The sequence below is a fragment of the Megalops cyprinoides genome, chromosome 18 (genome assembly GCF_013368585.1).
Source record: "Megalops cyprinoides isolate fMegCyp1 chromosome 18, fMegCyp1.pri, whole genome shotgun sequence".
NCBI lineage: Eukaryota > Metazoa > Chordata > Actinopteri > Elopiformes > Megalopidae > Megalops > Megalops cyprinoides.
In genome coordinates this window covers 15,118,628-15,133,789 of record NC_050600.1, presented here as the reverse complement: position 1 = coordinate 15,133,789, position 15,162 = coordinate 15,118,628, and the positions used below count along the sequence as shown (strand labels likewise).

Below are 15,162 nucleotides of genomic sequence, written 5' to 3'. Positions count from 1 at the left end.
TATCCTCTCATGCGTTACGTATTGATCTGACAATCTGTTCTCTAACATTTTTTATTGCATAATATAAAAAATTGTAAAAAGTGTGTAAAAACAGCATAAAGAATTATCATTCTTTATAGCTGTGTTAACTGTTTTAGTCTTCTTTATTCTTTTTTATGCTTTCCCCCTTTTTGCATCCCTTTTAATGGAAATGCCAGTTGCATATTAGGCTTGTCACTGAGACAACTTCTGCACTTGTGCAGGTGCACTAGGCATAGCGAATGTAATTCTCTGGTACACTCAAACACCTGCAGCGACTGTTTTTCACACTGTGTGACACAGTGAAATAAATGCCAGTTGGAGCTTAGGTGCATCTCCACTGACGTCAGCTGAGCAGCTCGTAGGCACCTGAGAGCAGTGAGACGAGGAAGCCGTGCCTGCAAACCCACCATTACACGGGCAAGGAGCAAGGAAGCCAGCTTGTTCCACTACTATCAGCACTGTTGGCTGACAACATGGCTGGGTTCAGTCCTAGATAGTAGCGCTTGGTCTGCTCTTGGAAGAAACAACTGACTGAGCCACTCAGGAGCCCCCTAGTCTTGTGTATTCTGATCCATTTTAGCCTTTTTCACTGACTGAGATCAGTATCCTCTGGTAACTTTTTCATTCATTCTTTTCATCATTCTTTATCTTTTCTAGGTCCCAGGTGGTAGAATGAACACGGCATGATGGTTATAATGGTTCTTTTGATACATGGATGTTACTGCTTTTCTAATGTGGAACATAAACATTTTCGTTATGATAATCTGTAAGCACTGCACAGTTACAACAGTTTTGGTTATGTGCTTAGATGTTATCAGTGACAGTTGGTAAAGCTTAATGCTTTATCACTGATGTATGTAATAATCATATGCCTGTGTGTATACAGGCGCATACACACATATGGCTTTAGTTTTGGTGATCAACATTTTTATACAAAAAACTGTACATAGCCAACACTCACCCTCACAAACACAGATACATGCACCCATGAACACCCACACACATGAACATGCATAATACAAATAACACAATGACTTTTTTTTCCCTTTTAGTAACCTTCATTTTCTGTAAATAATGTAAAACATAACCATGCTTTCAGTTCTGCTTCTGACTTTCCAGCACTTCTTGGTGTTAAAAATATGGCAGATTTCCACACACAGTGTGATCAATCATCTCACCGACAAGAGAGGAGGGAAAAGAGGAGGCGTGAACCTCTGTGTGGAAGAATGGCAGCAGAGTCAGAGCAGAAACAATTCATTTCCCGTAACCTCTCTGCTCCCGCTGTTATGGCTGCTCTGTAGTTTCCTTGCACTGATGTGACCCGCGGTGCTCCATTGTTCTGCGTTTGTCCACACTCTCACCCCCCTCTTCCTCTTCGTCTTCCTCCTCCTTTCACCTGAATGGCTTTCATGCCCTAGTGCTCCGGGCGTAATGGGAATTTCGCCATTTACACGTACTGTACTGTACCTTGATAAACAAACTATGTTTTGTCTTTGTACTGAAAACAATAATGAAATGTAAATGGCCTTACTGATATTTTGACACACGGATGGACATTTCACAAATTAAAATCAGAATGTTGGCTATTTGCATTGTTTCTGGCCACACTGTTTCCCCGGGCTGACTGAATGAGCAAGCTCTTGGGAGCATCCTTTGTGCCTCACCACATAGCACTGCTCTGCCTCTCTTGTTTTGCTTTGAGTCATGAACTTTAGTTTATTTGGGAATAGCAAGAATTCTGATAACCTATCACAGACTTGTTTCCTTAATAGGTGTTTCTTTTTTATGAGTGCCATGTTCTGTTAGATCTTATGTCCCTATTTCATGAGTTTGCTTATCAGCCTTTGCCCCCAGTGTTTTCATCTTTGTCACTGCAGTTGTTCCTTTCTTTGACTATAAAACTGACAGACCTCTTAAAGCCGAACTGTCTGGCAGCCCGCTGCTTCTTTTTAAAAAATTCTTTGTGTGGGGAAAACATCATCCATACCAAATTTGGAAAGTGATTATATTTCAGACTGGAAATATGTTGTACATTTGTTGCATGATATGTCAGGACAAAGTTTTGTTATTACATTTGATAAACAGATTAATGTGAAACGAACAAAATATCCTTGGAGTTTGCAGGCATTTTTAGCACATGGAAAACATAGGGATCACATGGGTTCATGCTCACCTTTTCAAATCTACAACCTTGTCATAGCTTGTGTTATATCAAGGAAATTGTTATTGGCCCAACTTTAAAGGCTGATGTTTTTTGTGATTCGCAGCTATTGTATGCGGGTAGCGTTGAAGGTGATTCCTGAGACATGTTACTGTAGGTCCTCAGGGGAAAAGATGTGCATTACTGAAAGGAGAGTGCTGCTTGTTTAGTGCCGCTTGTTTACTGTGTTAAACTGAGACGAAGAGCTGGCCAGATGTCCAATTAGCAGTAAGCATTCAACCATTTTGGAGGGCGTCTGCTTAAGCAAAGAACTGCATCTAAAGATGTGAAGGGTAATTGCAGACCGCCTTTAAGAAGGTACACTCATGTGGCTGACTCCACCCCCCCACCCCTCAGTTCAAATCTTGAACTACGTGATCAATTTGTTTTATTCATCATAGGTGTACTTCAGAGCTTTAGCAAATAACAGAATTATGTAATAACTACATATACATGTTGAAGATTCAAGTAAATTCAGATAAAAACAGCCTGAAATACAATCAAAAGTAGAGGTAAAAATGGCAACTGGAAGCTGTGATAGAACCATTGAAAACCGTCATGCATAAGAATTTCTTCCCCTAATGGGAATAAACTTAGAGAAACCCCAATACACAAATCCAATTAAATGTTTTACTGTATAGCCCCCGGGTTCTTACAACACATCTAAATACAGGATAAATAAATATAAATATGTCAATAGAATAAATATGTCATATATTGAAAAAACACATCTGAGACAGCATATACAAGCGCACTTGACTATTAGGCTTCTCGCGATGTCAACATATGAGATGGGGGAGGGGTATTAAAAATGGGAACCTTGAAGGTTTAAGGGTATGTTTACTTCTTGACTTGACAGGCATAAAGTATATTCCTGATAAAGGTGATTCACAGATAAGGACGTTGTAGTACAGCAAAAGACTGAGGTGGTAGGAACCTAACCTTGGCCCTGCTACATAACATTTGGCTAGCATTTGGTAGTTGCATTAGCTTATTTGTTTAGTTTATGCCTTTATCTGGGATGAGGTCCAAAGATTGCAGTGCAGTGTTGCATCTCACACATTTCACAAACCATATAAAGGGTCTGATCAGCAATGTGGCAACTGCAGCACCTAATAATAAAACAAGCAGACTGCAGCCATATTTGTTCAATGATATAATGCAGTGTTTCTCAGACTTGGTTATGGGGACCTTAGGTGCTTGGTCTCTTTTCAGCAAAACTCAATATTAATTATGTGTAATTAACAGACTGCTGAACTTCCTTTGCCATCTGAACATTAAAATGCAGTGAGTGTACTGATAAATAATGGGATGTTGGAGGTGTGTTTCTCATAATATGGATCAAAAGTTATTTACTGAACATTTTTTGATATTATCTACCCCAGTGTTGTGTCTCTGTTAAGCTTAATTAGTTGTCCAATTACTTGTCTTAGGCCCCATTGAACAACTAATTACTCTTAATCAATAAAGCTGAACACCTGTCTGCATCACTAATTTAAGAGGATCAAATAAACATAAATAACTTGCACCTGTACTTGTATCCTTCTGTTATGAGAAACATTTTAAACAACACATACTGTATCTGTAACAAATAGTATTTATTAAGTGACATGAAGTCCAGGTTGATATTCAACTCAATCAAAGCTAATCCTTTAAGAGCTCAGCTGGAACAAAAACCAGCACACACTGTGGATCTTTAGGATCTAGTTTCAGAAATACTATCTCTTTCTCACACACACACACACACACGCACACACACACACAGACACACACACGCACACACACACACACACACACCCATACATAAAGTGTGAGAGAGAGAGGACATCTGTATTCGGTCTCCTTTAATTTCACAGAGGCTTACAGTCTGAGAGCATGTGTAATGTGGCAGGAAGAATTCGGAAGCCTGTAGTGACCCGGGTGTCTGTTCCGTGGGAGCAGTCTCCATTCACTGGCTCGCGAAACAGATGAGCCACCGCCAGTGAAACTATCATGTGACAAACTGTAATGGAGCCGCACTGTCTGGAAAAAATCAGAACCATTCAGCTGAACGTTTTTCATGTAATGTGCGCTGACGAGGAAACTCAGTGGACCTCAACTGGGCACCAATGGGTGGAACACAGGTGGAGCTCTAAACGACTGTTGCTCCAGTCACGTTTGAAGAATAGTTTTACTTTTTGTGTCATATGTCACTTTCCCATGGGCAAATATGGTGGAGGTATCCATATTCAGGTTGCATCTCTGACATTAGTGCTTCCAAAGCACCATGTAAAACCAGTGCAGCTCAGGAAGAGTGTGTGCAGGAAACTGTAGCAGATGTTACTCTTAAATTACCACTTCACCTTGAGTTGTGACATCATAAGTAAAATCCCTGTAAATAAACATGGACGGGCTAAATTACTGCATGCGTACTCTGGTGGGAGAATTAATCAGTAAGGTTGGAGAGTTCCAGTTCTCCTACTGTGACTTTCTTCGCCAGGTCCGGTCACTGCATAATAACATGATTATTAAGTTAATGAACAGTACAGAGAAAATATTTAGATTGTCAGTAGCATAGTGTAATCTTATAGTATTATTATTATTATTATTATTATTATTATTATTATTATTATTTCAGTATATTTCAGCCACTGTTGTCAATGAAGCAAAACATCTATTTGTGTCACTGTTGGTGGTGGCAGCACAGCTTAAGAAAAATATCCATAAATAATACAAATCACACCAAGAGGGCAAACAAAAACAAGAACAGATCACATGACTGCATGAATTTGATTAGACTGTCTCCACATGAAAAATGTAGTACCGCTTGGCTTTACATACAGCATTACATTTGTGTGAATAAATGTTGCACTGGCTGTCTGTTGTCCAGGGAATATTCAAAAGAAGGATTTCTTCTGTGGTGAAGCTGCCAACGCTGCCAAACAATGAGACCAGGGAGGCAGGGACAGGGGCGTAGCAGGATGTGAAACATTTTTCTGTTGCAGTAGCTGTGGTTAACGAGGGATGTGTTTATGTGCTCTCAAGACATCCTGCCATGGCAGCTAGCTACTTCCAATTACTGTTTATTTTCTAACATGTCTGAAAGCTTTAATTTCACACAAAGGCTAACCCAACCTACCTGTTTTGTAGTTTTGTCTGGTACTCTAAATGTTTATATGAATGTTTGTTTTGACATCTGAGGTTAGTAGTCAGTTATTGCAATGCACAAGGCCTCTCTTGTAAAATCTGGTATTGTGAGGCTGTCGTTGTCAACTGTTTTTCTGTCTACCCGTGTGAAAAGTAGGATAACATAAATGGGCAACCATCAGTGAAATCATGACGAAATAGGAGTGATTTCCAAAAGCAGTGTAACAAATAAAAATGAGAGCTCTTGAACAAGATCTGAAACATTGCTGTCAAGCAGCCCACAGACTGTTTGCCCTACAGGACTTCAGCAGTCAGTATAACAAATCCAAGGGCCCAGAAAAATCCATTTTTTATCATTTTCATTAAAACATCTCTACTTTCACGCTGTCCATGTAATTTTCCATTAAGCATGAAGAAATGCACTGTTACTCCAGTGGAGGAAAACAGATGCTTTGGCATGAATAAAAAGAAAACATTTCAGATGCAAATACTGTGCAAAGTGGCGTTGGTAATCTTGTAAGTGATAATACAGACATAATACTGAATATATGTTTCTGTGTGCAGTAAATCTAAACCAGAAGGATAAATCTGGAAGCCAGGGATTGATTCTGATTAGGATGCAGTCAGTATATTGGTCAAGGTCCAAGTTGTTCCTTTATTCTGAGGCTAACTGCAATTACAGTTTGAAGGCTGAATACTGGATTGTACCTTCTTTTCTGAAGACAGCAAATGCATTGCAATTCTTTCTTCATGAGAAGTGGTTAAAACCAGTTGGGGAATGTGGAAATGAAGTGATTGGTATAAGTTGAGGATTCAATATAGCATGATGTGCTATAGTTGTAAGACTATGCAGTTTCTGACTGTTAACTTACGGTCAGTTACTGATCATAAAAAGTTTAAAATTATGTATGGAATAATAATGAATGTAGCAGTAGCCCAAGGAAATATTGCAGGAATATTTGCTGTCATCTTACTTGCAAATGACACTATTGTAAATACCAAAATATAGTTATGCATTAGCTATTTAGTATGAACAAATAACTTTTAGTTAGTTTTTATTTAGTTTTATCACATGAAGCCATTTCAGATATATGTGCCTTAATTAACATACATGATGATTATTGTTTTTAATCAATAATTCAATCAATGTGAACCTTTGGAAAGTAGTGCTGGTGAAATGTGTATGTTTGCTCAGAGCTCATAATGTACACTGCAATCAATGTTTATCAACCCTTCAATTCAGAAATTGAATTTTATTCTACTATTACATCAGTTCATTATGTTTTTTTTTAATTTTTATCTACATGCTGCAATAGTACATCCTTCATTCAAAACGTAAATCATTTTGAACTATTTACCACTTGCTAATTATTTTTTACAATGTGTCTCTTCTGAAATTATAATTAGCTGACTGTGATGATACTACATGTTCCTTATTTAATTATTTTGTCATTGTCATCATGCATATAACTTGTGGTTACCTAGCATATGAATGTTTGTGAGTGATCAAAAGAAGTCATTCACAAGTGGTCATCTCCAAAATGATCATCTTCGGAAATGGAGATATGCTTGATAAGAATAAATTAGTTTTATACAACTTTTATGTACAAGTTCTGTGTTGTCATTGAAAAGAAAGTTCAAAAGCACTGCATCTCAAGATTTCCTACATGATCATTTTGTCTCTTTATGTTCAATCTTGGCATTTTCCATGTGTGTCTAACAGACTGATCCATAAAACCCTGTTTGATCTTTAAAAAGAAACAGGAACAAGAAAAAAGAAAGTTTTTGTCATTTAAATCAAAATCTGTGACAAATATACCAAGGATCTTATACGTCTGTGTGTGGATGGTAAATGTGGATATTCACAGCCTCACACATTGACACATGCGCTGGATCGTTCAGTGTGAACAGGAGTAGGTGCGAGACGGGGGGGGGGGGGGGGGGGGACGACGACTGCTGTTCCCACTTCCTCTTAGAGGCTTTCAGTGTTTACATGCACACTGAAATCAAACTCCAGCACCTGTGGTGTCAGATAATAGTTTTATCTGCTCCATTGCCAGTGATGGATTTTCAGCTTTCTTAACCGATTAGTGGCGGTTTATTTGTGTGGATTTTATTGTTTGCTTTTTGCCTTGCAGGAGATATTTCAGAAGTAATTACAGATCCATGTTTTCAGATATGAAAATTTCTCTGATGTTTTTGGGCTGGCTAATGATTACAATACAGCAAATGTTCACTGAGGCAGAACTCTTACAGTGTGCTGTAGGCTGCACAATGGAGTTCACACAAAGGTTTCAGTTCCAACATTTACTATGTACAGTAAATAGTTAACCCAAACCACGAGTTTTTCACGTACCCGTTTCCAGTGATAGCAACACTGGTGGCAGTCTCCTCCTTATGGGTCCCTCTCCTACTGTACGTTACAGGAAGTTAGGAATGACAAACAAAGATAAAGTGTAGGGCAACACACATTCACTCAGTTACTATTATTATTTGCTTTTCAATTTCACACCTAGAGGGTCTGCAGTGGGAGGAGGTGGAGGCCTGTAACCAGTCAGTCAGAGGCCTGTAACCAGTCAGTCATACTAAATTAGTTTTTAATATTTAAAATCTTGCCACTGTATTTATTTACACGGGCTTGAGAAATGAAGTCTCTGAGATTCAGCTGAGGGGCACTGAGATGTTGTACTGCATAAGAAATCACTCTTTAGAGGCCAAAAGTGAGTGACAGTCAGTGTGTTAGAATCTAATCAGATGATGATTCATTTCTAAAGCACTAGTGACTTCTGTTACTGTGTTCATGGTATTCATGTTGATTGTTGAAGATGAAAGATAGGATAGGACATTAATTTTCTTTCATCAGAAGGTGTAAGCTATGAGGATAACTATTGCAGTAGTCTTATTTTGATGCAGCTAGCTATGATGAATGATGTGTTAATTTAAAGAAACTGTCATCACATGCTGCTATCCTTTTCTAGGATTTCTAATGCATACAGGAGCATATAATGCACAGTGTGTTTTTGCAGGCTAATGTGAAATTGTCTTCTCTATCCCTCTTTGTGAATGTAAAGGCAATGTGAAATAAGTAAAGGAACCTATGGGCATATTATCCTCTGTTGGGCACAGAAGGAAGGTCAGTCTCCTTTGAATCACTGGTTCCTTTGCTGCCAGCAGAGCTGCTCTGTTTACATTTTGAAATCCAGCTCTATCAGAAGTCGGCACAGGAATAATTTAACTCAGGTATGTTAGCAGTGTAAATATAGCCAATGGTAATTAATACACCCAGGTAGTTTTCCATTACTTCACCTCCTTAAGGGCTCCAGTCACAAACTAATGGATTTCCCACAGAGGGGACATTAATTGGGTGTGACACCGCTTCAGTTGTCTGCACATTCCCGTTCAATTTCTATTGTTGTAACTTGATTACTTTTCATTCCCTTGCACAAATTTCATTATGGTAAATGACTGTAGTACTGCCTCTGATATGATTCCACCGTTAATTAAAACTCTTGTTATCTTTATACATGGGTTAATGCACATCATTACTCTTGTTGTATCTTAGAAACCTTAGGGAGAGGCATCAGGATTCACTGCAGCAACAAAGGGCCTCACAAACCATCCAATCACAACAGTCGACCCACCGTGATACAGTCCACCTTAATTAGTCCCATTACAATAAACTGCCCCTCTAGTCTCCTGGGACGAGATGTATCTCAGAGACTCAGAGACTATAAAAAGGTCAGTGTGTGCATTACCTGAGTCAAAGCTCCTCATCTTGTTGGATATAATGCATTTAAACCACCTCTGCAGTCATAGATATGTATACAGGCGCATAAGAAAACGAATACAAGGCCTAGTCACACAAAAGCATTCAGAAAACACTGGGTAGCACTGTTTTCGAATCATGCTTGTACACCTTGTGCATGACGCAAATAGTTTAGCGTAACATGGCTTCATTTTGATACCAGCAATTTTAAATGTAGTACAATGTAAGTGTTTTTAAAATAATCAGAGACTATCTGCTTTATGCCACATAAGTAACTTGATGTGTGTGTGTGTGTGAAGATTCATATCATATTTGATATCACTTTCTTTCTGTTGCAGTGCAGAGCTACACTCCATGATCAATGCACAGTGTTTGCTCCGCAGCTGAATAGAACTATCTGCTGCTTGGTTGAAAGCTTCCTGGCTACATTGCAGTGCTCTCATGGGAAGGAGTGCAGAAGCTTTTAACTCACAGCTTTATTTTCATCATATACAACCTTGCAGTGACCTTGTCCTCCAGACTGCTCTATAAATTCTGTTTTTTTGTTGTTGCTGTTGTTGTTTTAGTGCCATTGTCTGGTCCTCTGCCCCATTGCTCTCATATATTAGGCAAACAGATCTATTTGCAAGTTCTTTCAAAAACAACTTTTTAGCTCGAGATTTGGAACTTTTTGATACAGTGACACCTTTGCTTTGTTTGGTGTGCCAGGCTTAAATGTTTTATCTTGCTTTGACCTCTGAACAAAGTGTTCCCAGTTCAAATGAGAGGTTACTGGTTAAGCATAATTTGAAGAAAATGATGCCTTGAAAGTCCACATCGATATAAGTAGGGTTGGATTCAGGGATATTTGTTTTTTCTCTGTGCTCATGTACAGAGGTTGTTGATTCAGGCTTCAAAAATGTTAATATTCTGTTTGTGTGTGTGTGTCTGTGTCTATATGTGTGTGTTGTCCCTGTGAACTGTGGAGACCCATCACAGACTCACCAAATGCCATTTCCGCAGTATTTGTAACATCCAGGCTGCCCTATAATGAAGTATGAGTTGTGTATCACAACCATGTGTATGTCCATATTATTCTTTTTTATTAATCACTGTTGATAATAAATCTTTTTTTTGTAGAGAGATTTTTTATACAATAGAAGGATATTTATACAATTTTAATATGCTGCACAATGTACAAGAAATGCATGGAATTGAGGCCACAAACTCAAACAGGCTGAAACCTAAGAAACATCATGAAATGAACTTACTTACGTGGCAAAAGACAAAATCATTGGCCAACCATATGCAGGAGTTCACAAAAAAGCAGATGGAAATAATTTCAGATTTAAGACCAGTATTCAGTATTCAAAAATAGTCTCCATTATCTCTCCAGTGAACAGTATTTGTTAGTGTCTTAATGTGTGACTGTTCTCTGTATTTCCTTGGGTACTTCAGATTGTAAAATTGTTTAGGAATTATGTGTATGCTCTTTGGACTGTGTGAAATAAACAATATGCTTTGAGTTGACATATTCTGCAGTTATTTTAGAACATTGTACCACTAAGTAAATCCATAAATATTTGGCATACCGAACAAAGTGTTTTAGAAATTGTTCAGATATTGTTAAATAAATAAATCTGTGCAAAGAGAGTAGAATTCAAAATAAATAACTTCATGAAGGCATCTTAATGAAATCTATATCTCGCATAGGCAAGTAGGTTGTCACAGAAAAAATGTGGCAGATTAAATGAATATGAATAAGTAAAGAGGCAAAAACATATTGAAAGCGCTTCATAGGTATCTCTTTTTTCCCTGACAGACAATAGTCTTTTTTGGCATAATTAATTCTCCCGGGTCAATGTACAAGAAAGGCACTTGCATCACCCAGAATGACAGCTTCATTTCAACATTAACTCAGATAATCTTAGGAAGCAGCTACAGTCTTTGATGACTTTTCAAATTTGTTTTTTTTTTTTTTTCCAGAGTAATATTTATGCAGAGAGGCTGTGCTATCTGAAAATGATTAGAGCTCATCTTCTGATGGAAGTTTGTGAGCCGAGCATAATTAATTTCCACATAGATGTATTTATTTTCGAAGCAGAGCATGGAGAAGGGGAGAGCATCGTAACCTGCAGAAGGGGAACCGAGAGGGAGGCCCGCTCTGGAAGGAAGGCCTCTCTCACAATCACAGTTAATTAACAGGACTTATTTATCATTATTAATTATGCTATGATGATTAACGTTCCATCATCTTTGGAGATGGCCCTCTGAAGCCCTTAGCGTTGAGTGGGAGAGACACGTGCCGTGCTGTACTTTGTGGAGCGAAGTGTGCGCCATAAACCCAGCGGAGTGTGGGACCAGGATCAATTTGTGCTGTCCTTGACTCTCTGCCATTACCAAATATCGCGGATATCATTAACGTACTCTGGGGAGCCACTTGATTAATGGTTATTACTCAGAAACAAGAGATGAGGTCAGGCATGGAAAAAGAATTATGAAAAAGGGGGATATCTCATCTTTTGTGTCCAAGAGCAGCTGGCAGGTGGTTTTTATTGTGCTTTGATTAGGCTCACTAGGCCCAAAATACCATTTTTATTGAACAACAAATGGGTATATTATTATTATTATTATTATTATTAATAATATTATTATTATTATTTTATTTGCTATTACAGGTTTCTGTCAGAGATGTAAGAAAAAAAAATCAAATGGCTCCCTTTAATTAATTAATCACAGGGTATTTGTTTTTGTGATTATAATGCAGTACTTGATGTGCATCAGCTTTGATAAACATGAATTAAACGTTTGAGATAGGGAATCTTTCACACATATTGGACTTGTGCCACACATATCATCCTCATGGAATGAGGAAAATTTGTGAATCAAATAATTATGTTAAAATGAGCTTATGACTGAACAGAAAGGGAGTATGACTGAATTCACAAAATGACTTAATAAAGTACCGGCTCATGCATGCATACTATAACTAAGAGGAATTATTTAATAAACCAAAGAAAAAGGAAAAGAAAGTTATAAATTTATTAGGAGAGAATGTTTTTTGTTACAGGTAAACAAATACAACAAAATGAAGTGATAGTGAATAGTTGTCATTGTTAACGGAGCTCATTTATTCATGAGCAGTAAACATGTTTAAGTATTTTCATAATTAGATTCAGACGGTTGCAATTAAATCTTGTGATGTCAACTGTTTGGGAAATGTTTACCATGTGATGAGGGTAGTTCATTTGGACTTTCATAATATGCAAGAATAGATTAATGCTCTCTGTGTTTGGTGACTTAAACATTATTACTTTCGTCTTTCATTAAACCAGCACAGAGTTTGAGAATTCATTGTACAGAAAAATGTAAAGCAAGTGTAGCTGTAGACGTGCAGCTGCTTATCTTTTTCCGAAAGCTTCGCTCCCATTTTAAACCTTTCCCCTGGTTTTATAAGGCAGTCCTCAGTCACCTGGCAGACTAATCTGTGTAATTGGGCACTGCTGCTTATTGAGTTTCATGTATATTAAAAGCGTCATCACCGTGGACATATGGCCTTGCAGTAACTTCCAAGTGATCTTCTTCAAATACCTGTTTAAGGCACTTTCCTTTACAGCGTTCCTCCTTCCTTAATAAAAGTGACAGTTGTGAGCACTTTTTGTTCTGTGCAGGAGAAAATAGCAGCTGCAATTTGGGGCTCATTACTGCTGAGTTCTTTGAGTGTTTGAGCATGTCTGCTGTGCTTCCCCTCTCCCAGCTAGACCAAGCGTGGAAGGTACTGTGCAGACAGAAAATGGTCTCTAATTGTCTCCACTATAGCCGATTTATGTAGCGTTTCTCTGAATGACAGATGTCATCTTTATGACAAACAGCTGTCATTGATTATGAGAAGTGATTACACCAATACATGAAAGCCATAGCAGCAAATCTTTCTATTTGTCCACAGATAATTAATGATTGGCTTCAAAATAGGACCTGCCTGAGAGAAGGAAGATTAATCTTGAAGGATTTGATGCAGGGAAGATTGAAGGACTCTGTAAGCTTTAGAGTGACCTTACCTGTTTCACTTTTAATTAGTGGAGTTGACAAAATTTGTCTGAACCATCGTTTGAAGACAGTCTGGGATTAAATTAAGACCACTGTCTCATTTTAAGGAAAAGTGCAATTCAATCAAATGGAAGCAAACCTTCCCAGATTAATCTGGTGATATATCTCAATGAAGTGCCTTCTCCAAGCCGTAGAGAATTACGCTGCAGGAAGCCAGATCTCGTAGCTATTCATGCCAATTTTTCATGGAGTGACTACCTCAAATTGGGTACACAGTTTATGAAACTTTGACATTGTACTTATTTGCTAATGCCCTATAATTGTAAGATTATTCCAAAAGCAAAAAATAAATAAATAACAAAGATTTGGATTTCCTGAAAATATTAATTAAAATTCATCTCCCTGGAATAGATTCGCCTATTAATGCAATTCAACTAGTTTACTGTGTGAAATGTTGCTCAAGTCATTCCTCAAGCCATCGTTGATTACTACATAAGAACAATTGTTTATGTATTGTATTTTCAAAATAATTAATATGAAAGAGGAAGCTAGTACATTTGTCAAATGCTTCAGTCTTATAATACTGTATGAACTAGGTGTGATATGGAAACCCTCAGCGAGTTCTATTGTTCACTCTTTAAGATTAATTTGTTTGGGTATGTGACAGTTTATTGAAGGGCTCAGAAGCAGTGTTTGTAAAGAAATTACTTGTGCTTTCAAAAATCTCGCACCTCCATCTTGACCATCATGAATTTCTGTCCTGGTGTTTGAACCTTTATGAACGTAAGGATGACCCTTTTCAGCAAACGGCTGGTTCTCTTCTGGATACAGCATGTTTCACTGAATACAGCTAAACTTAATTTTTTGTTAAAATGTCAGATGGTCTGTATTGAATTAACTCACTCTTAAAGCTTTGTTATCACAGTCTTTGATGACCCTGAGGCCTTTCATGATAACAAAATCTAATATTGCTGCCACCAATCTGCATGTATATTTGCTTCATGCATAAACCTACATAACCACACACAAAACACACACACACACACACACACACACACATACACACAGGAAAATGCATGCATACTGTCATATAAACATAAGCACACAATATGTTTGTGGAAGTGCCATTTGTTGAAATCACCATTTTCAATAGAAATGCAAGACACAGAAGGTGTCTTGCATACACACTTGCCTGAAATAAAAAATGTTAAATTCAGCAACAATAGCTAGACACCACACTACTTCAACAGCCCCCCTAAGATACTGTTGCATGCATCTGTTGTGTTGTGAGACCACAGGTGAAGGGTAGGTGTGATTCTGTGTGTGTCATAGCACAAAGTGATTACACAAATCTTGATCTGACACTTTGTAATTTGCAGATTGATTTACCGTTACTGCTGCCAGATAGTATCTGTTCAAAATGATCATGTGCATAAATGTGCAAGTGTGTATCTTGATGTATTGTGTTGAACAGTACAGACTATGTTTTACACAGTTAATTCAGTAATTAAAATTCTATTTGTTTTATGGTATGTTTCAAGTCCTTTTATGCATGCTTAAGCATTCTGCAGTGCACTGAAAGTCTGGCTTTTTATAAAACCTATGTACTTAAATTTGGACTTGATTTCTCCTTAAAGATACACCTCTGTAATTACCATGCTCAGCTTGATCCAGTTCAACCATTAAGTACACTTATATTGTTCAAATATGCCTCTAGTGCCTTTCTGAAAGTTGTATTTTACCATTATTATTATTTTTTTATCAAGAATCAACCACACAATGTTGTGCATTTTGAACTGGCTTTCTGTAGAAATTCCACAAATGAGGCAGTTCTATGTCCAGCACAACACTTTTGAATGTTTTTCTTTTTTTCCAATTTTATTACATTTCTCCTCACACTGGTATAAACTGGTTAATACCTTCCCTTCATTTTTGCACCCTAAGATAGGTCAAGGTCTCCTGTCCATGTAATCGAGAGCCATGATGAATCAACGTTTATCAGCAGCTGAAGTGCAGTGATTGC

The 15,162-nt window shown here is 37.7% G+C and overlaps 1 protein-coding gene across 1 annotated transcript in view; it reads left to right on the top strand.

The window, feature by feature from the left end:
- The window catches only part of LOC118793452 (polypeptide N-acetylgalactosaminyltransferase-like 6), a 155,844-nt gene that overhangs the window by 100,148 nt on the left and 40,534 nt on the right, over positions 1–15,162 (top strand). The window lies entirely within an intron of this gene.